Raw genomic sequence first — 22,500 nt, 5'->3', positions numbered from 1 at the left:
ATGCGCACGCATACGCCACCCACATTAGCAGACCCCCCCTCCAAAACATGTTTTGAAAGTGGTCCTGCTGGGTTGGCAAGCAGTGCCTGAACAGAAAACAAAGCACATCTGTCCGGCATCAAAGCTGTAAAGCAGCAGCTGTCGCGAGGACGGCATAGCTCGCAAAACGCAGACGTTTGTCGTCTTTATTGAACTCGGTGAAGCGACAGAGAAGGAGGCACTGGAAGCTCTTCAAAGCCCAACTCAAGAGGCGGCTTTCATCGCAGCTCGTAGCACCGGGAAGTGGAAAGAAGGCTGGCGCTGAAGCTAGCCGGTAGAAGAACAACTCCTTGGACAGAAGACGATTTTGGCACATCAGGGTTGCCTCATGTCCACAGAGCAGTAGTGGGAAGTATTTGTTCTTCCATTTTTCAGGTACTTGGCTTCGACCTGAGTATTTACTTGTCTGATGACTTTGTACTTGAATACTGACATATGTACCTTCTACTCCTTACTCTTTCTTTTTTCAGCTTCTTTGATGAGCATAAGGTAAAGTCCATCGCAGTTGAGATCTTAATTGATTGAGCGACAGCAGCGACAATGGCCTTAATTAAGAGAACTGATTGATCTTATCGGCTACAAGAATGTCTTGTGTTGAATGGAGCCAGCCTAAAACCACCAGCTTCTCAACTCAAAAATTCTGGCTAATCTGAAAATCAAAAAAACAAATAAGGTTTTTTCAGTTGTTATCATCAACAATGTAACAACAAAGTAAAGGAGTTGAATCAGTCCTTTGGTTTAACAAACGTATCTGTACTGAAGTACAAAGTGAGAACTTTAGCCATCTCTGCCTGAGTGTGCAAATGAATGTGCCACATCTCTGGACTCCACAGCCATCTTTGAGCATCGTACTCCCCTGATTTACGTTTAAAATCTTTTTTGAAAATGTAGTCCACATCTTACTTTTCAGTCAGGACTTTGATCTTTTCACTGTAGTTGTAGTCCCTTTGCGACGCCTCACAACTATTTCCAACCAATCTTCGTCAAACTTTTAAGGTTCAAGGCATTACCTAATGAGTTTGTCTGTTTATTTGTGTGAAATTTCCTGCCTGTTTGATCTTATCCCACAGTTTTGTTATGATAGCTGAGTGGAATTCCAAGGACGTTCTTATTAAAAATGGAGGTGGCAGTAACTTAGACAATTTGTTCCCTTGCATCAAGAATAACTTTATCTCCTTTTGGGTAGTTGTCCACTAATTGCAGGTGGTATATTTTAGCTTCAATGGAGTGCTGTTACCGCCCCCCCCCCCTTTAAATACAGAAAATTACTCAATTACTTTTTTGTTGATATTAAACACAAAATGGCTCAGATGACAGACAGATGATCATTTACACTCACATTCACATGGTCACTGAGTGAGAAGTGAACCCACTATGCCTGCACAAAAGTCAAGCGAGTTTACAACTACACCAGTGGCTCCCTTAAGGAATTATTAGGGTGATTTCATTTTTGATGGTATCCTATAGCAATGTCAAAAGATGTAAGAAAACATGCAAAGTTGTGTGAGCAAAACTGCGTAGGTCACTATTAGTCAAAGCAACTACCCTTTATAACAGTGAGGATCAGCCAACTGTATCGCTTAAAGCTAGACGTCTGTCGTTTTAGTGCACATTTGACCTTGACATTTAACCCAGAACAGCGGTAAACAAAAGCAAAGCAAAACCTGTCCATAGTAACACAAATACAGTGTGGATTCCGGTGCAGTCAGGGTGAAGTGACTTTAAATATTGTGATGACCGAAATAGTCGTAAGTGGCAAATAAGTTTAAAGCTGGGCAAAATGGATTGCGATAAAAAAATATTCCCTCCTCTTTGGCAGCGGCTGTAAGAAGAGAAGAAAAGACACGTTTTGGGTGTTGCATTCAGTCATCCAAATGGCTGTGGATTAAGTGGTTGTTATCTGTGCCACCTGCTGTTTAAACTGTAAACAAGCCCAACTGTGTGCGTGTGTGTGTGTGTGTGCACTTGTGCTTGTGTGTGTGCATGTGCTTGCGTTTGTGTCGATGGCATTGATCTGTAACAATGTTCAGCTGGGGGCTGATACAAAGCCAACACAGGGGAAGCCAGCACCGCATTAAGCCAGTTTATTACATACAGACTACACTCATCGGACACTTCATTAGGAACACTTGCACATGCTGAACTCCAGTTTGTCGTGAGTGACTACATACGTACTACGCTGCTGTTCTATTGGGTAACGCAATACAGTGGCGCCTTGAAATATGAGTTTCATTAGTTCCGTGACAATGAGCTACACACACTTTTGTAAGAAAAGTCACACTCTATAATATTGTACTTTATCAAAACATACAGTAATGACATAATTAAATAAAATGTAAAGAGTGAAACACTTTTTGAAACAACTTCCCCCTTTACCCTCATTTCCCTCCGACCAAGTTTAATTCAAGCATCTTTTCTCTTAACCGCATGCTATCAGAGGGAGGAAATAAGGAAGCTTGACAATGTTTTGGTGCAGCAGAAGGGAATTTTAGGTCAAGTAGGGAAAAGCTGCGTGGATGTCTCCAGAGAATTTTACTTGAGAAACATTAAAACAATTCAACTGCAATATAGTTTTGTTTCTCGTTCTTTTGGGCTGCGGCTACTGCTATAGAATGCCCTCACACTCATCTTGCGTGTCATCATCCATAATCCAGATTGGCTGTCACTTGACGACGATCCCTATGACAGAATAAGACCGATCACTGCTCACAGCAGCCCGGCACATGACAAAGTCCATGAATGTAGATTGATTTGAGGGCTTGAAATGGACTGTCAACAGTCTGCCTGAGTAGACTTTCATGCAAAACACACAGTACACAAAAAATAAATCCCTCTTCTTTTTTTTTTTGCAGTTGCATTAAAATACAGTACATTTTAGAGACAAATGCAATATTTCAAGTGTGACATCAATCAAGTAGTAAATCCGTAGTCGTTCACTAACACAGTGGAGATGACCTGGACATCGCCACACCAAACGCACCCTACAATCAGAGATCAACGAAACTAAAATAAACGTGTAACACAAATACAGTACAACCCGACAGGACAGGTAAGTTATACTCACATTCCAATACTATGGAGCAACAAAAACATCTGATGAATCTGAACAAAGTGGTGGTCCACTAGTATCCTCAGAGGTTCCACTGCATTTTGTCACTTACACAAATAAAAAATGGATGTTTGTTCACTGCATTTAACCCATCCAAGCTGCAGCTGCAGTCTTTATTTCAGTGACATGACATAGTGTTCTCTCAATCCAAACTATTATTTTCAAAATGTCTTGGGAAGGCAATGAGCCATAGCTTGCTAAGTGACACTGACATTTAACAAGACTAAAATATTACCCCAAAATGACCTCTTGGTATTTCTGCATCAGACTCTCATTAAGGCCACTTTCATTAATTAGAGCTGAGTACATTGTGAGTGGACAATTAGTCATCTTATTTACCACATTTACAAATACTTAGAGCAATCCAACCCTGTCTTCAAGTGGGCCACAAATTCTCACACCTCAATCAGGAGTTTATTTTCTTATCACCTTACCCTAATTTAAATGATGGACACTATTGAATTCTTGAGAGGGGTGTTTTTTTGTGATGCGAACCACATGAATGTTAAAATGTGGCGAGGGCTCACATTACTCCAGCTTGAATGCATTGATATTCCATCACTTTACAAGTCAGAGGGAGAGGTTGCTGCGTGTGTGCGCGCGCGCGCGTTGCATTTTCTGTAATGCCAAACTTCAAAAGAAGTGTCTCCGCTCTAATCTTTTCCTGCACTGCGGACCCAAGCAAAGACAGAGGAGCGAGGACCCAGGCCACTCCCACATCTTTAACGCGCTAGTGCACGCACATGCACTTGGTCCCATGCGCTCTTACGACCCACACAGCTATTTACCATATAAACACACTCTGCCTGACCTTAGAGGGACTTACAATAATAGGCCCACAATACTAATAATACTAACACTAATAATAGCCTCTCTCTCTTTCCACCTCACATCACACATGCGGTCACAATGCGCCGTGTGAAGCCTTGGCGCAGTGAGGTGAATGTATCGAGCATATTAAGTCACGCCGCGCGAGAGGGGAGACGTGCCACAATGTGATTTTCACCACTACGCCGTCAAAAATTGAAAAGTCAATTCCAATTGGACCCCGATAATTAGAACTGACCTGGATCGCTACGCTGAATATGGAATGAGTCTAAAAAAAAGAGTGCCTACTAGAAGGTCAAGGTGGAGACAAAGGCAACATGGCCTACCGATAATGTGACACATTATATGGCATGACAACACTTATGTAGTCTATAGTAAAGCATAATGTGACACATTATATGGCATGACAACACTTATGTAGTCTATAGTAAAGCACTACAGCAGTTCATAAGTATTAAATATCAAAGGGCTTTCAGTGTTTGTTGTAATACTCAAGTTTGGCAAAAGGAGCCAAGAGTATTTCCATCTCACCCAATGATTCCAAGGTGCCGGGCAACCTAATGTGCCACATCATCAGCGGTGCTGCGAGAAAGATTATTTATTTAAATACAAATATATCTTTGTTTCCCCACAGCGACGTACAGTGGCAGCTGGTGTGCCGTGAGATTTTTCTAATGCAAAATGAGATGCCTTGCCTCAATAAACGTTGGAAAACACTGAATTCTAACGTTGTTTAAGAGTATATCAAAGATGAGTATATTACTCAGCAGCTTTTTAGCCAAACCTAAACAATATAAAAGACAGGAAATAGTAATGACATGAAAATGTTAAAACATTTGAAAGGTCACTTTAGTTGCCATCTGTGTTAAAATGTTTTGCAATTACATTAAACCTGGCTGTTCCCTTAAAATCGACCTTCACTTGTTCATTGAATCAATTAGTAATTGTGTTAACTGCCATTTGAAAGACAGAGACATACTGTAGTCTTTTTAGGTGTTAGTTCACCCTCATGACTTGTATTGGCACAATGTACAAACCTCCAATGGATGGTCTCTTGAAAAAATAACTAAGTAATATTAATTGTTAGGAAACTGTATTGAAATTGTTCTTTCCATGTCGGTTAAACTTCCCTTTTGTAACTTTGTAACCTAAACCTGTAACTTGTAAAACAATAGGGGGGTTGCAAAATAAACGGGGTACACGGCACACAACTGTATGCTATATTCCATAAAACAGCGGTCTTTCATTGATATTACATATATATTATCGTGTTGAGCATTTTGTCAGTGGATTGTAATTTAGCGCGAGTTTGTTCTCTATTGAATGCCATTCTTATTTGGGTAAACGCTGACCACATGTTGTGACCCACGAGCGCTTCTAGCCCTCTGCCACTTTTGCTCCACCATTCTTCACCATCCGGCTCACTTAAATCATCTCCCCTTCTACGGCCTTCATGTCACCTCACCCTCAACCCCACCTTTCTTCCTATACACTCACTTTGTTGCTTCACCTCCATCTAAACTGCTCTCCGGTGACCTCGTCCCTCATCTCTCAAGCTCTCCATCATAGCTGACCCTTGAACTCCACCGCAACAACATCCCCCGCTCACTCAGCCATTTCCCTGCTGGCTTCATCTCGACCCTCACCTTGTCCATTTCGCCATAAAGCGGCTGCGGAGTGACGGACTGCAGCGTGGACCCATTGGTTGCAAGGGAGAGAACGTTAAAAAAAAAAAGAAGAGGTGAGGCAGAGGCGAGTTGTGAGAAGCTACAAAATGTCAAGAGTGAGTGACGGCAGAAATCAATGAACTGGAGTGGGAGAAGGGTGTGGGTAGTTTGATTTTTGCAGCCTCGACACACACACTCATCAAATATCCACACCGGTCCGCAAGAGCTGTCGAAAGGGAATGGCCAAAGTGGGCTGAGCCAGAAAGGCGCTTGGACAAACACACACACACTCAGCGCAAACCAATTCCATACATCCCTTAATTCCTGTCTGCTTTCACTCAAAACTTCAATCCAGCGCAGAGAGTGCAAATTCTGCAAATAATAACAAAGTAGACTCTTGGTTTTTGGAAGCAATCCTGATGAATCCCCTCAAACTTGTGGCTGTGATATACTTTTTGTGAATACTGTGCACAAAACAGGAAACAACGTGCTCATACTGAAATATAAGATCCTACCAAATAATGTCGACAACTGGGTTTTGTCAAGAGCATGAAAGGACAAAGGGAAAGTTGAATACCCAACTAAAAATCCTAGATTGGGTCTTCTGTATTAGTTCACCCTTCATATATACCCACCTTGTCATTAAAACCAGGCACACATAAAATATAATCTGGTTTTAGAGCCCATTTTCCCTTGACAACCAAAGTCATCAAAACCCTGATTATCTAGCATCTCTTATGAGAGTATCCTGGGCTGTGAGATGTGACAAGTGTCTTGTTTTCTCCCTAAACTGATCTGAAAGTAGTCAGGGCCAATCAGTATTTACGATAAAATATGGGTGCGTGTTTGGTGAACACCGAGGACATCCGCAATCTGGACTCTGTGATTGTCACTTGGAATGTAACGATGGCCAAACGAGAAGTGTATTGAAACTTGGGGAGGATTACATGTAAACTGTGGAAAAATTACATTGTTTGGACTGCTAAAAAGCTCGGCATCCAAAGAACCAATATGATGAATATCAAGTGTTTTTGCGTTTTTTTTGGTGTGTGAGTGTGACAGAGTGAAACTCAAACCCACAAACCGATTATGTGACATATCGTGCCTTCATTTGAACTTGGCGCTCATACCCTCCTCGGCACTACTTCAGCAATCACAACCCAATAAGGCAAACATGCAACATGGTAATAAATTTCCTTTGTGCATATGTAGCTTCACACACTTGACAATTTTATTTTTTTTTAACACACATCACTGGAATAACAATGTCTGCAGGGAATTTGCTCCATCAAAGCATGATAAATTGAATTGCTGTGAAACATTTTAGCATTAAATAGAAATGATGTCATGCATTAACTACTATATTTAATAAAATACTGTATGTACATATTTTATTAGTGTTCTGGAGGTCTAACCAGTACAACATACTATTACTCCAGGCACGTTGGGCATTTTCCTTGTTTTAACACTCTCCTACTATGATTTATAGTAAATATATGTCACCTATTTTAATGGCAATAATATTGGGCCAAGAAAAATAGATCTTTAAGGTAATAATCAATTAGTGTTCATTCCTGCTTCCTCATTGGGCGTGGCAGTCACATTCCACACAAAGGTCACGGTCCCTCAGTATCATGTTGGGCCAGTGGACGTCTGGCCCGCCCAAATGTCTGCCCAGCGGGTCAAAACCGTGTGACAGCTGTGGACCCCCCTCACCCAACTCCCTTCACTTCTCAACACATCAACTGCTGCCTCTGGCCTTCTTCCAGATGCACCACATTAAAAGTAAACTGGCCAACTGGAAATTACCATGTACAGTGTACACAGATATTGGGCCATTACACTTAAATAATTAATACAAAAAAAATACTGAGGTGCTTTTATTTTTTGGGGACCTTCAGTGTCCATTTTACTTCCCTCTTAGTCTCTCCATTGCACTCAGTGTGACTCAGCAGGTCAGCGATCAAACATCATCCCAACCGTTGCCCTCGTCCATTCTCTCCCTCTCTTGAGAGACAGGCGAAGACAATCACACACAAACAATTGTGCAGGGACCAAACCCAAATTCTGGAGAAGTAAGATGCTCTCTGCAGAGATGGAGAAAATAACATGATCCCTTACACTGACCTTTTTTTTCTTCTTCTCTAGACCCCACTGATATTAAAACTATGTTCCAGAAAGACAGACTATGCTGACAGATTTGCCAACCTTGATTATTAGTGGGAATTACACGGATGGTTATCCGTGTGGCATGAAGTCAATCATTTCCACTGGTTATGTTCCATTAGAACAAGACATGAGATGAAACGACACTATCCCCATATCTTCCGTCACCATAAGAAAGAGGATTTATGTGATCCATCCATCCATCCATTTTCTGAGCCGCTTCTCCTCACTAGGGTCGCGGGCGTGCTGGAGCCTATCCCAGCTGTCATCGGGCAGGAGGCGGGGTACACCCTGAACTGGTTGCCAGCCAATCGCAGGGCACATAGAAACAAACAACCATTCGCACTCACAGTCATGCCTACGGGCAATTTAGAGTCTCCAATTAATGCATGTTTTTGGGATGTGGGATGAAACCGGAGTGCCCGGAGAAAACCCACGCAGGCACGGGGAGAACATGCAAACTCCACACAGGAGGCGACAGGGATTGAACCCCGCACCTCAGAACTGTGAGGCTGACGCTCTAACCAGTCGGCCACCGTGCCGCCATTTATGTGATCTAATATGGTTAATAAATTACTTTTCTTCTCCTATTTTAAGGACTTGTGACATAAATGAGCTCTTTTTCATCCTGAGTTGTCAAAAGGTACAGTAGCACTTTATTTTCTAAGCACTATAAAAGTAAAATATAGGGAACTATACAAAGCCAGATGGCAAGTATGTCAATTGTAAAGTCCAATGTTGACAGCGCCGTTTTGTTTCTGCCTGACAGCAGAAACATTTCTAACCGAGTTTCAAAGTGGAAGAAAACAACGCAGTTATTATTTTCATCTCAAAGCTGCAAATGGTGATGTGTCCAGTGGAGTCACTTTACTGACATCTCCATCCATCCGTCCGTCCATCCATCCACAACAATATGCATGATGAATGTGTGTGTTCAATCAAATCCATTTATCTTTTGGTGACTAATCTGGTCGCAAAAGGGTTGTCAGTACCTTCAAAATTATGTGTTTACCATTTGAGTGTAACATCAATTTAACAAACCAAATGGGGATTTTTCACAAGACTTCCACTTAAAAGCTTGCATATATAAGGTTTAAAAAAAACAACAACAAAAAACATAACTGCCGTGGCGCCCTTTCCTTGGGTATCAATATTGCAAGCGTTTCGAGCTTCAGTGACGCCTAGCAACAATGGCTTCAGGACCCTCCTGCATTATTCAGAGGGCCCAACAAGCGCTCGGGCTCTGCCATTATCTATTTAAATCTAAGCACAAGCATGTCCAAGTGAAAGTGTGTCCTCGCTCTGCCACCTGCTCTGATGACAAGAGCTGGATAGGGCGACGTGTTCATGGTAAAGAGTTCAGCAAACCTTGCAAAATAAAACAGGGACAACTTAGTGTTGGATGAAGGCGTTATGGTGACACTGTGGGGAGTGAGGAAGATGAGATGGTGAGCGGAGGATGGAGAGAAGAGAACAAAGTGGGGAGGTGGGAGGATAAAACACTGAGGAGAAGAATGGTGCGCCACGCTGGGAGACAATGACGGGTTGCCATACTTGTGATGAAGTCTAGCATTTAGAATCATGCCCCCATCCATCAAATTACATCTTTTCATCGTGACTCATTGACAGCCATTGCTCATCCACTCCATTAGGTCGTCATCTCAGCCCCCCTTTATAACGCCCGGGTTCATCTTCCGGCTCCCCCTTGCCCACCCGCACCTTGATATAGTATCGCATGAGGGTGAAAGTTCTATATATACTTTAAAAATATCCAACTAATTCAATCAAGAGTCTTTTAGTGCCTTTTACTTAACCACTAATGAGTTGAGAGGGTTTTATATTCAATCAATCATCATAGTTTTTAAATGAATGACACTCTTGAGTGTGTGAGCTACCATTAGCAAACTTCTCACATGACATTTTTTCTTTCTTTTTTTGGGGGGGGCGGGCATGACTGAGGAATTGTATTATTGGGTTGTATTGACTGTAATATATTGTGTTTCTGTATTTTTTATGTATAACTGTCCAATAACTACAGTATGTGAGGCACTTTGTGAGTCTTCTCTGTGAAAAGTGCTATACTGTATAAATATGGATTTAACTTAAGTCAGTTTGTCCACGTCTGACGTAGCCTCCATCTCGCAGCGCCATGCAGCGCAAATGCTAAAGCAAAACAATACGCAAAGAGCTGTCGACTTTTCAAATGTGGTGGCTGAGCTAAAATGCAGCTAGCAGTCATCCAATCTCAGAAATGACCACGCCCATCCAAGGGCCCTCGCAAAAATAATACCTCCCTAGCAGGTCCTCTCTTCCGCCCCATTGAGTTAGCAGGAACTATACTTTCAGAGGAGTATTAAAAGTAGAATGAGTAGTAGTATCAGGAGTTGTAGTTACCAAAGGGGCTTTTAATGAGTGAGAAACTAAATTGACCATGAAATAAATCTGAAATGAATTACCTTACATTGCCATGTATATGCACCATAAGTACAACAGGATTGTTAGCATTTGTGCTAATTTAATCAAAATGAAATACTTGTTATTCAATATGTTAAAATTTGAAATGTACTGTGATAGACTAGTAACAGTCTGGGCTATACGCCACCCCTTGCCCCAAAATAAACAGTAGAACGGTGTCCCGCAAGGTTCGATGCTGGCACCCATGCTGTTGAATATCTACAGTACATCCATGACCCACCCACAGCAACATCCAATCATTCTAATGCAGTACCACAAACTGTGAGTTTTATTGCCATCTAAACTCAATCACAGCAATCAGACAAAAAGCAGTGCACTTTCCACATCTGGGTGCACACTGCTTATTTTCATGTTAATAACTGTCATGGGAAAAACAGCATGTGTCGGCTCAATTATTACGCATAAAAAAATGACTTAGATTTACAAAGAAGTTATGCACACATATCTCCGGGGATGCTCCAGCACATAGAATGAGGAAGCGTTTTGGTTCTCTTAGCAAACACACACAACTCCAGCATATTTTTCATGCTGTATGGATTTTTGAACTGCCGCATTGCTCCCCAGTGTAATGAATGCAATGTTTTCCTCGAGCAATATCTGACAGAACACGAGATAAATTTGCAGTTTCGCTTGATTTTAGCTCATAATGGTCGCCACTCTTGCTTGCACATTCTGCTCGTCTCTCGTCAGGGAGGAAGCGACGAGGGTCAGCTGATAACACTCGCCCATCCTCCTCTCTAGCACAAATGCCTAAATAAACAGTCATGAGCGGAGCCCAGCCAACAAACAGCTGCAGCGTTCAAAGACACACACGCATGCAGAAAGGCCGCCTCTTCTGATGGCCAATTGACTTACAGGCTCGGGGCTTGTGAGGATGGAAAGGGAAACAATTTCATGCCCAAGTGCATCAGAGAGGAGTACAGTGGGAACACAGGCAAACTTTTTTTTTTCCAACCCAGATAGGTTACAGCAATTACCCTCGCCTCTTTAACCTTCCTGCTCGCCTGGAAGCTCTGTTTCAGGTCCCCTTCACAAACCCATTCACATGCAGTTTGTATTGGGGGAGGAGGAGTGGGAAACACTTTTTTTCTTAATTGCAACAGTTTGAGCATTTTGTTTGCATCAGTGAGGAAGATTCAACTAGAGAACTCACAGCATTTAAAGGACTAATCATGCTGCAGCACGTGATGAACTCAAGTTCAAACACCGATTGTATGGATAATAAAAAGTAAGCACGACTCATTCACGAATCCTCAACAGAACTCCCATTGAATAATAACATCATACAATAGAGGCTTATTAATCTTATTTCAACTTAACAGTGTGCGCTGCGCATGTGGCGTGCTTTCCAAAAGGTAAACAAATGAGGAAATTATGCAAAGGAGGGATATGTGGAGTCTGGTGGTGTGGACTCCTTATAAGCTCCTTTTTCAATGTTTTTGTACTGACTCAACATGAAGAGGTTCTCTCACACAGCAGCCATTTCCTTTTGCTGTGGCAACATATAAAACTCTCCGAACCCTTCACCAAAAGACAACAAAGGTTATCTCAAAGTGGCACATACTGTATACGGTGCTGGTTTTCTGTCTTAACTAGTTTGCTCTATATGACCAGAGTGACATCAGCTATGCTATTTGTTACATAGCATTTGATATTTAATTGTTCAAACAAGTATGATATTTCTATAGCGCTTATTGTCCATTCTTATAAGTTACACACTTTTGCCAAAAGATGTGTGTGTAATTGAATGCACCCTAAGAATCAACATTTGTACTGTATCTACAGTTGTGTTGTGCACAAAATGAAGTAATACCTTAGATTGCATCGCCATTGTTCAGCAGAAGAGTCCATATATTTGGCGATTGAACCAATGCTACAGAAATGATGTCATGGCAGTCTATTTTAAAGCTTCGTTGATGTCATTCCCACAGTGCACACATTTGTATAGTATCAAGGATACATTTATTGCTTGCTGTATGAGCCACCAAAATATTTGTGTATGATTTAAAAAAAAAAAAAAAAAAAGAAATTAAATCTTTCAAATTGAGAATATAAAAGATAAGGTTCCAAAAGCATTGCATAAAGAAGTGAATGATATGAGTCAGTGCTTTCTGTGTTTGAGCTGTAACATGGTCGTCAAAAATGTATTTTTTATTCTCTAATATACAAAAAGTTACAATGTCAAAAATGTATTCAATTCAAAGGCAAATGGAAAAAAAAAATCTGATAATATGTAATATCGGTGAGCAAAAAGCACCAGCTCAATTCTTAACATAAAGCCTGAGGCAGAACGGGGGTGCTGCCGCAATAATAGAAAAATACATCTTGTAACAAAGCTTCAAAACTTAATCAAGAACACCTTGAATCACCGAGCAGAGCTCTTGAACTTCACAGGTGGCCGATTAACTCAACGTCCTCTGCCAAAATAACGTCTTAAAGGGGACATATTTTGCCAGACCAACTATTTATAGAATTTGGGATGTAATATTGTCTCTCTCAATAAAGATGTGAAATATGAATTAAAATCCTCAGAGCATTCCTGAGTTCCAGATGTTTTTCTGCCAAGAGAGGCCTGAAATTCTGTCATTTGAACTTCTCAAGCTAATCTATGTCACTAGCGAAGGTCTCCGCCTACCTCACCGCTCCCAAGCCAGCGCTGTCAACATAACGAACACGTGTGCTCTCACAGTGGGGTCTTCTACACGGAGGCAACCAATCAGAGGAAAGCGGGCGGCGTTAGCCAAATATGGATAAAGCAGATACAAAACTGGGTCAAACAGAAGTAACTGTCAGAGGGGCCTTTTCTGAACACTCGTATGACAAAAACAAGGTTTTTCTTTTTTTTTTATGAAACTGCCACTTTTATTAGACAATAATTCATCTCAGCCCCCCTTTAACACTGCCGTGTTAGACAATAATTCTATGGCGGTCTAAACACCCAAAATTCGGGACCTATAAGTGACTTCAGAGTGTCTGTCGGCACACAGAACACTTCGACAAACTGCTTCCGGTCTCATCCATCTCCTGTCGCGCAAAAGATGACACTTCATCAGGAAAAACACCATCACCCAGCTTTTTGTGTTTGTGAAAAGAGCTAACAGGATTTATGTAATGTGTGTTTTAATTTAATTTATTGTAATCATTTTAAACACTCAAGGGGAAATTCAATTTGCACTCTGCTGTAGACAACCAGACAACACACCATGCAAGCATACAGGGAGGAACATCAAAGTGATGGGCACTGACGGTTACTGGGCCCCGCTGAATTGAGTTTCAGCGGGGATTGGTGCCGTGCTAAAGGACTCCTGAGCAAAAAACCGGGATGGAGATGAGCATCTCTCCAACAACTAGCTGCATTTTCTTTTTGCCTGCAGCCCTTCTTGTTTCAAAGCCCCCATCCTCACAGATGCCACCCCAATACTGTTGATGCATCTGGCAAAGACAACTCAGTACACACTCCATCTTATCTCCAACCACCCCACCTACACAGCCTCCTCTATTTGAGAACAAGAGAAAATCACTTTCAAGGTTGAAACCTCACCGGTTTAGTTTTCCACTCATGTTCACCATGTCTTGTTCATTTACATTTTCTGGTCGATGAAGGTAAAACTGTTTGATTAAAACACAAAATGTTGGAATGGTTCCAAGATCTCAACAAAAACAATTGGCACGGATTGCGTTTGCAATTTTTATTCATGACAAGGTTAAACCAGTACTGTTTTCCAGTAAGCGGCGTTTACTGTAGTGTTCATTAGCCAATTACATGCTATTGTTTTTTCCTAATGTGCTATTGAGAAAGTATTGGCTAAACTATGATGGAATGTAACATAAGAAGGCAATGATGCCTTGTTGATGCCCTTTTCTGTAAAAGCAATCAGACAATCAACTAATAAGAGCTATTAACATCAAGAATGTAAGCCAAACAGAGCAATTATTGAGCTGTGTTTTGACACAATGCTCTTTCTACACAAAGCTAATTGGTTAGAAACAAACCAAACAAACTCAGCCAAGCTTGGCCCACAAAATTGTTAGGAAAACCTATTGCACTCTTTACAATCTGTTTCATTCAAGACTTTGAAGGCTTTTTAAAAGTCATTTCAATTGCTCAAAAGCAATTCAAGGCAAGTTATTGCTGTAATAGTCCGATCCCATTCTTGACAGAGCAAGACAAGTACTTGTATGTCTAGATAGATTGTATTTGTGTTTTTACACTGCTTATACTTTTGTTTTCATCAGTGTATATACTGTACACTGTTGTCTGCATAGTTGCTATGGCAACCCATGGGTCATTACAGACTACAGAGCACTGATGTGTGGACCCAACAAATCTAATTTGAACTTATTTTTTTCAATGTGAACGTTTGGTACTTTGAGACCAGCCATGGACCAAAATAAAAAAATCTCAAGTCCCAAAGAGTTCCTTGTTTTTTCTTCCATATATGGTTCAGTTTTCAAAGTGTCGATAAAATGTTTTGATGTAAAATTTAGCTTTGCTGGACTTTAATTGGTGTGTAGTCATTTTTGCAATGTGAAATTGATTCGTTATGTATTAAAAATAATTGCATTTTTGTGTTTGTGCACATTAAAAAATCTAATTTGCAATCACTGGGCCACTTTTATGGGAGTATTTTGCAGTATAATGCCCGATAGATAATAATGATTCTGAAAGGAAACTCAAGGTTTTTGCATTGTACTCATTTATGTTGAGCACTGTAAAAGGCCAGAATCCTCTATACTGATAACGTTCAGAAAAACACAACAGATTTCCCAGCGCAGACTAACATCTGAGGTTGTTGTGGTCTAAGGAGTGGCTTACTCAAGGGACGTACTGTGTGATACCATCCAAATCTCATCCCTCTTTGAGAAACATTCAGAATTACTCCAGCAAGAAAATGCCACGCCACGTTGTGCACATATTAAAACAACATGACATCATACGCAAGCCATCCACCCAGTGAAAAATGTGTAATTTGCATGAGTCACTCCCAACGAGCCCGCTATTTCGTCACACTGCCGTCACATCTGACACATTCCAAGCGAGAAAATTGCATATGATTGAGGTGGTCTCCAACGGAAACCATCTCCTTTGGCAAAGTGGCTGTGCAAGCGAGAAAACAAGGAAAACAAAGAGTATCAAGAGTCACAATATCATCAGCTACGTAGTTTGGACGGCAATAACGAAAGGGGAATTAGGTACCCTAAGCATTGTGGTTGTGCTCGCTTTGCTATCTACTGGTATTTACAATTGCAAGTAATTTTCAGGCTTGGCGGCTAATGATATGCACGCTGCATAAATCATCAAAGTCCTGAATGACTCCACCCACACAAGCACATGAACGTTTACTAACACGGCCTTTTTAATTGCAGGAGTGCAGTGTGACAAGCATGTGTTTATTGTCATCTAGCTTGTTTATTCCACAATAGCAGATACAAATTTCGAGAATAAAACGGTCATTTGGGATAGTTTAGCTATTGTTTGCTCAGTTCAAACACTTAGACTCAACGAAAAGACAGGCAATAATTTCATGTTTACATCTATTAGGAAGAATATAGCGCTTCCAAAGCATCCAATCAGACGTCTTTGTTTCTGCTCACAGCCACTAGGGGACATATTTACATTACAATCGTACCTCGTCTAACGAGTACCCTAATTTACAAGCTTTCTAAATAACAACTGTCATTTGGTCATTTTTTTATTTTATTTATTTTTTGCTGTGATAGGAGCCACAATTTGAATTACGTGTAACTTTCAGATATGCCACAGCTCGAGCGAAGTGAAAGAAAGAAAAAGAAAAGGATGGTAGACGATGCACTTTTTGCCGTTTATGGAATGGGACAAACAATCAAACACACAAATACAAAACGAAAACACTTCCAATGAGCATGGAGCAGACAATAACACTGAACTAAGCACAGGATTAATGGCCAACCAGAGCTGCAGTCAGAGCTCATGATGTCACACATTAGGCCACGCCCCTGAAAGGCACACATTACACTCATTGAGTTTGGGTTTGGGGAATTCTATGATATGCTGTAACGTTTTCAAATTCCTCAGTTTATTTCTCAGGGACATTTCTCTCTCCATTCACATGAAATTTCGAGTTTTTTGGATGAACAGGTTTAAGTCATCGAGTCGTACGTAACGAGGTGTGTCAGAAAGGTTCCAGGACTGGTGTCCCAAAAGATATAGTTCAAATCCAAAATACAATGCACAAGTGTTCCCCTTCGAAGTAATGCACTTTCCCAGCCTTCTCTGCCACACCTTCATGCAGTCCTGGATGGATTTTTCCAGGATCCTCTGAATCGCTGTCATCACAACCATCTCCATGTGGTCCCCACGTTTTCAAAACAGGTCCCATTAATGGCCCCTTTGAGTGTTGGAAAGAGGGGAGGGCGGGGGAGGGGGGGAATCACAAAGAGCCAAGTCAAGTGAGGAGTGAGGTTGCTCCAGAAGAGCAATGTTCTTCTCGGACAGGAACTGTCAGATGTTCAGGGCATTTTTGAGCAAGCGCGTTGTCATGGTGAAGAAGCCTCAGCTCTTGCCTCTTCTCACGCACTGAACGAAGCAAATGGCGCAGGATCTCTTTGTAGACGTGCTGGTTGATCGTCCGGCCCACACTGAAGACGACAACCCGAAATAAATTTTTTTGTGACATGAGCTCCGGAACTTTTCTGACACATCTCGTATTACAAAAGCAGCCTTTTTTTTTACTTTACATTGAGAGCTCCAACACATCTGATGTTCCTATGCACCAACTAGAACGGCTGCTAAGTAGTGGGAATGAGTCGATGAGCTCACTGAGACAAATCACATGAGAGCAGCTGCAGGCAAAGTGTTCACCACTGCTCAAACGTGCGCTTAAGGTTGCGCTGGGACGCTTCTTAATAATCCAAGAGTACACATGTACACACGCACGCACACACACGCAGGTAGATTAATTTATGCACACAGCATCCCACACCCCACCATCAGCAGCGCCCCTGGAGGATAACCGTGGTCGAGGTGTCCGTGTGATTGATTTTGAACCCTTTCCACACAGTGCAGTGCAGTGCAAATAATTGGAATAGCTCCGCCTGCTGCCTCCCGTGTTTCCTCTGACTTTAAACGCAGCAGCGCAAACCACATAGAAGCAGCGCGCTTTCACGGTCAGCGAACATTTTACGCACGGATGGAATGTGCGTGTGTTTAATGTCATCTGCAACTTCTGTGTGTGTGGTTTTTTTCTCTTTCTTTTCTTGCTTTCAAGTTGACACAGCTGCAATAAACGCACCACTCAGATGGGCTGCACTGTACAGCCCACCTGCGCCAAATCTTATCTTGCCATCTACGGCGCTGTTCACAAAATAGTGAGAATGAGGTGAGGTGTACGCTTCGAGCATGCAAATGAACAACTTCAAGCTCAGCTTCTTCTTACCTTGCAGCAGACTGTTCTTAATGTTCAGTGGGGTGCCACAAACGTCCGCCTCTTTCTGCAGCTCCCCCCGACCACTGTAGAGGCAAGGATTGAGACACAGCAATGAAAGGCAGCGGTGCTACAGCCTCCCTCACGCTCTCGCTCTCTCTTTCTCTCTATCAAACACACCCCTCCTCTCTCACTCTTCCCCTCCATATGTGGTTCTCATGCAGACCTCCCCAAAGACATGTTAGAGGCAACCGATTGGTCTACAGCTTGAACATTCCATCTTTTACAAATATAATGACTTGATTATAAAAGCATGCATATCCTCAGGGTGAACCTGCATAGGATATATATTAAGATGACATGTTCCCTGGCAGGAAAAGAGCATTTGATTGAAGAAACCAGCTGGAAAAACTCACGCAGATGTTTCAGACCCTTTAGCCATTTTCAGTTTGTAACGCTCGTATCAATCAGGCTTGGAGGGAATTAAGATATGTACATTTAGATATAGTATTGCATACCGATTTGTAGTCAACCACGACAACCATTGACACGACAACCATTGACACGTACTCTGCGTAGTTTTAACCATCATGAAATCTGTCCTTTACATTGGGACTGGTACTATTTTGAAGTTTTCAAACGTGTGGGGCAGCGAGCCTCCACAATGAACACATGAGGTGCATCACAAACGTTTTAGGACTTTGGTCACAAAAGATATAATTTCAACCCAAGCTACAAGATTTTCCCGCCGTTTGCTTCGTTCAGTGGGCGAGAAGAGGCGTAGGTTGTGGCTGCCTCATTACGATAATGTGCCTGCTCACAAATGCCCCGAGTGTCCCACAGTTCCTGGCTGAGGAGAACGTTAAATCAATTCTATTGTTTGGCTTGCTTTTACTTACAGAATTTTACAAGTATTCACTTTATCTATTCAAGGGTCATTTGCGTACTTAATTTGACAGTGGAATTTTAATGGCTTGAACTGCCTGACCTCTGAGACAATAAATCATGTTTACAAATGCAAGGAAATACAGTATGTATTGAAATATTCCCTCAAGAGGAATTGCATGCTAGTACTACTTCTTTTGTTACATTCCATACTAGGGCCCGACCGAGTAATCATTCGGCCGATTTAATTGGTCAATATTATCCCTTTTCAAATATATTTATTTATTTTTCCAGATTTTTCATTAATTAACACATTGCAACATAAGACAAATAAAATGACATTCAAACAAACAACAATGCACAGGTTTCGGTAAGTTTCAGTATTTATTTATATATATGTTTTTTTTTTAATTAATAGGCCGATTAATCGGTTATCGGAATTTTACTCTGCAAAATATCAAAATCGGCATCGGCCTCAAAGAAATCCATATCGGTCGGGCCCTAATCCATATATATGCGCAAAAAGGATCCAAGCAGAAAGGTTCATGATAGAGAGAAGTTGCAGGTTCTGTGCCTTGCTCAGCGGCAGCACAGCAATGTACAGTATGAGAAGAAACATTGCACCCAACTTGTGACCCATAAGCTTTAATCAGTAATTGACAGTCAATTGATTTTTGCCTAATTCAGTCCACAAAGTAACCTATGTACTGTATCTTCTATTGACGCTAAATGTTGTAGCTATCCAGGAAATATTGTATTTCTATTCAGCAGATTAATATCCAAGTCGCTGGCGTCACGCTGTATATTTCCAACAGCATTCAAAGTCACCACATCAAGCACTTAACTTAGACGCCACTGTAAATGGGTCATCGAGATGGAGTGAATGAGAAAGTGCGTGTTCTAACAATAGGCCGATACGGTCATTTGACGAGCATGTGAATGTTTTACAGCAAATACGCGCACATCATTAGCCTAACAGCAAAATTGCTTGTCATTTTTAACTGACTCTTACTAACTCTATAAAAAATAAAAAGATCAGTGTGTTTGCAAAGACTTGTTTTCTGAAAATGTTCAAATAGGACTTCGGACAACAATTAGGCACAAGAAATAATGACCTACATTTTCATTCTTCCACTCGAGACAATCAACAGGCACAGAGGATGTCGGGGAGCAGTTGAAGACCGGTCGGCTACATCATCGGCTCTTAACTAAATCTGGAAGATGAGATCAAAACGAGGGAGAATCAATGTGCACGTGTCTAAGCAGACATTTCTCTATGCGATGCAGTGGATACGCATATAGCAAAGTAGTCTCCATGAATGTGTGCGCTCCTATGAGCCTCACAAACACCTTGATTTTCACAGGTGCAGCACAACGCCCTCAGTGTTAATTTCTTATGTTGCGTCGATGAATTCACTGCAGCTGCACCCATAGAGACTTCAGCCAGGATCCAAAACAGCAGCAAACAACCTCAGGTTATTGCACTGCTGCAGTAAAAAGCTTTGTTTCTCAACTCTAACTCTTTAAAATTTAACGGATAACATCTTGTGTATTATCCATTTCAGTACAGCCAAGAGTGAGGCCACCTCATTTATTTGTTGCTGCAGACTGAATACATTAGGGTTGAACATCAAAAGATGAATAGGAGGCAAGAAATCAATATTTCTGCTTGAATTTCCGTTTTTTTACATCTAAATCTCTATCAAGCCCATTGATATGTACCAAATGTTTGCATCCAAGTCAATCTCCAGACCTAAATCCAACAGAGTATGCATTTTTTCTTGATAAAGAGGGCACTTATTATTGACGTTGTCAAAGTTGCAATGGGTTTAAGTTGATGACACATTGGTTTTTTTTAACCTTCGTGAATATAATGAAAGTCACTTAAAACAAATATTTCATTCAAATTAAAATGGGAACGGCCTTCTAGCACTTATGTTTATCTCAATAGAGTTTTAACACATTCATGTACTGTAAATGTAAAACAAACAAAAAAGCATTTGTGTTATGTTGTTGTGTAATTTGTGCAGATAATGATAGATGACATCATTGTAAATGACTTATCGTTTATAGTATTGAAACATGGGCTGGTTGGTTAAACTTTTGTAATAATAATAAAAGTTTTTATACTGTGCTATGAGACACAGGCAAGAAAACTGCTAGGCATGGAAAACAGAATCTGAAAACATGTTGGTTTCAGGACCATGGCCAGTGACCTAAACATGAGCCACTGGTTGAGGCTTCTTGTGCGGATAATTGGGTGATGTAAGCGATTACAACTTTTTCTCAAAATTATCCACTGATGGATGAGTTATTGCAAAGCTCTCGAGGAAATTTGCAGTGCACGGACACACTGAGTTTCAACATGCATCAGCAGGCTCGGACCTGAACTTTGCCTCATCGTATGCTAATGCTCATTCCAAGTATAGGGCTAGAGGAAAATTACTTTCGCATTATTGGGTTTGCGTTGTCTGTTTAGTCGTTTGCAGTCACGGCATACCATTTGCCTGCATACAAAAGCCATTATTAGCTAACCTGCACTTACTAGGTGCAAGGCATTCCTATGAATATGAACGAGCTCACAGAGCCAATTCTACCAAATAAACTTTTTTTGTTTTTGTTTACTGTGTTCATGAATTTTGAAGAAAATTATGCAGCAAAATCAATTGTCTTAATTGTGGAACCTAACTTTTTGTTTTTCAACTAATCCCACAAAAATGCCTTTATGTGATAGTTTGGCTTCATGGCCTTTAGTGTGGGGAATCTTGCTAATCTGCTTGCCCTCAGCTGCGAATTCTATGGCTTTAAAGTATCAATCAATAGATGTGATTCCGAGCAAATAAAAATGGATACCACATGATAAACTGATATGATACAATACCATAACACATAAGATACAAAAAGATTAGGCACAATAACACATGATACCATGAGATATGATAATACACCAAACATAAAAAAACAATACTGCATGATACCAAGCAATATGATACGATACCAAGAGATAAGCCATGATAAAATGTTATTGTAACACATAAGATACTTAAAAGTAAAGGCACGATCACGCGTGATATCATAAGATACTGTATATGATACCAAAAGATAAAACGCCATACTGGATGATACCATACAATATGCTATGATACCAAAACATAAGACAAAATACCATATGCTGCCATTAGAAACCCAGTTTCTGAATATGTATTCCGAGTTGATACATTTTCTCAAAAAATTCTACTATTGTTACCTCTTGAAGCATTTTGTTCAATTGTGGGGCTGTTTAAAACAAAACTACAAAAGAAGATCAATATATTCTACCATAACCTGTTAAAAATATTTTCAAAGACACTAACACACCTAAAAATATAGTTCAAGATTTTTCTATGCGAGTGTCTGTCATAAGCTCACTTGGCCGTTTCTCTGGGCAGGAGTCACAGTTATAATTTAGTAACGCAAGGCAGGACTGACTAAAAATATAATTACATATTCATTTGAAAATAATCATAACCTCAATACATGATTTGTTACCTCTGAGTATATATATATTTTTTTTCCTTCCATTTTAGATCACTATTAAACCAATGGATTTGACTCTTCTGATATGTATGAGGTAAGTGCCACGTCACCTCATGAATAAGCATTTACCCACAATAACTGAGGATTATGTAAACAAACAAACAAACAAAAATATACATAATGTCCACGTTGGATTGATGCTGTAATCTAGTTCACTGTAAAAGAGACGAGCTGGGCTGAACCAGGCAATTAATTTAATTGCAAACTGCACATGCAGGGAGAAAGACTGCAAACACGAGGAAGCAAGCATAACACATCCCCTGAATGCAAACCGTTCGATTACACTCGCTCTTCACTACCTTTCCCGCCCATGTACAGAAGGAATGAGGGAAGAGCATTGCAAGACAGTCAT

At 40.8% G+C, this 22,500-nt stretch overlaps 1 protein-coding gene across 1 annotated transcript in view; it reads right to left on the bottom strand.

Moving 5' to 3' along the window:
* dlgap3 (discs, large (Drosophila) homolog-associated protein 3) overlaps positions 1-17,821 on the bottom strand; it is an 84,201-nt gene extending 66,380 nt beyond the window's left edge. Inside the window, exon 1 of the mRNA XM_061759809.1 lies at positions 17,700-17,821. The gene's annotated coding sequence lies outside the window, so the exon portion shown is untranslated. The remainder of the gene's footprint in view (positions 1-17,699) is intronic.
* Positions 17,822-22,500: the final 4,679 nt, after the last annotated feature.

The sequence above is a fragment of the Phyllopteryx taeniolatus genome, chromosome 21, assembly GCF_024500385.1.
Source record: "Phyllopteryx taeniolatus isolate TA_2022b chromosome 21, UOR_Ptae_1.2, whole genome shotgun sequence".
Lineage (NCBI taxonomy): Eukaryota > Metazoa > Chordata > Actinopteri > Syngnathiformes > Syngnathidae > Phyllopteryx > Phyllopteryx taeniolatus.
The sequence above is the reverse complement of the archived record's forward strand: the minus strand, read 5'-3'. Positions and strand labels throughout refer to the sequence as shown.